Raw genomic sequence first — 1,430 nt, 5'->3', positions numbered from 1 at the left:
CAGTTCTGCCCAATGAAGTGGTTTATTCTGTTTAGTCTAGTTCTATCCCCACTCCCAGGTAGGCCATTTTCCACCTTTCCTGGTGGAACACTTACTGAATTGCAAATGCCTTCATTGACTATTCTTTCTCATGTCCAGAAAACTTGTCCTTTCCAAATCAGAAAATACCAGCTGAGAAGAAGAATAGAAATTCAGGATCTATCCCTGGCATTTTTGTCTCACTTGTTCTCAAATATACAAAGGCTAGGAACTCAGTGTGGTAGAACCATCTACACACATCTATAAATATATCTATATTTAGTTGGAGTGAGACTTGCTAGAGACAAACAATTATTCAGTTCCTACAAGAGATGTTAAAGATAGCTCTTTGGGTTGAAAGGAAAGAAGATTAGACAATAAATTGAATCCTTGTGAAGAAATAAGGATCTCCAGTAAGGGTAATGACTGGGGTAAATATAAATTATTGAATTCCCTTTGAAGGACTTAGTATTTTAGAAACATCTGTTAATCTCCTTTTACATGATCACTAGAATCACAGATAACTTTCCTGTATCTTGAGGCATTTGGTGCTCATTAGTGATAATGATCTCCATCCAGTTTTGTTTTTGTTTTTGTCTTTCCAAAACTAAAGGATCTTCATTGAATTATATAATAACTCCAAAGTTAAACATAGTTCACGATTATATAAACATACTGCTACTTTTACCAGAAATGTAACTTACAACCTTCTGTAATCCATAGACCTTTGGAATTGTGTTAAACTGTTCTGAAAAAAATTCATCAAAGTAAGTGTCACCAATTATTTGGAGAAAGCTAACTCTAGTTGGAAATGAGAAAGAGAAAAATTATGAACAGAGGCTATCTTCATGTAGTAGTTCAAGTCAAATTTTTCAGCCTGACATAGTTCGGAAAATCTGAAGAAGAAATCCTTTTGAATTAATTTGTGTGCAAGAATGACCAGAAACAGAACCTGAGTATGTAATATAATATTTTTGCATCTATATTTCTGGTCTCACCTGATCTTCCAGAACAGAACCTAAATGTTTAATGTAGTATGCTCACAGCTCTATTTCTGGTCTCACATGATCTTCCAGAATTTTGTCACTTCCTATCAAGAGACAGAGTTGATTTCCCTTCTCCTTGAAAGGACAAGGTTTTATGCTTGCTTTAACAAATAGAATGCAACAGAAACGATGCTGTGTGACTTAAAAATTACATCATAGAATATATAGTGTTTTTTTGGCTCCCTCCTCTATTGTGCTTGAGATGCTCTCTTTAGGAAGTAGCCACTATCCTATGAGGAAGCACACACTAGCCATGTGGAGAGACCAACTGAGAGGCTTACTGTAGAGGAACCCATACCAACAGCCAGTATCAACCTCTAGACATGGGAGTAAATGAGTCTTCATTTGATTTCAATTATCAGGCTT

The sequence above is a fragment of the Tamandua tetradactyla genome, chromosome X (genome assembly GCF_023851605.1).
Source record: "Tamandua tetradactyla isolate mTamTet1 chromosome X, mTamTet1.pri, whole genome shotgun sequence".
NCBI classification, from domain to species: Eukaryota; Metazoa; Chordata; class Mammalia; order Pilosa; family Myrmecophagidae; genus Tamandua; species Tamandua tetradactyla.
This window is presented reverse-complemented; position numbering follows the sequence as displayed.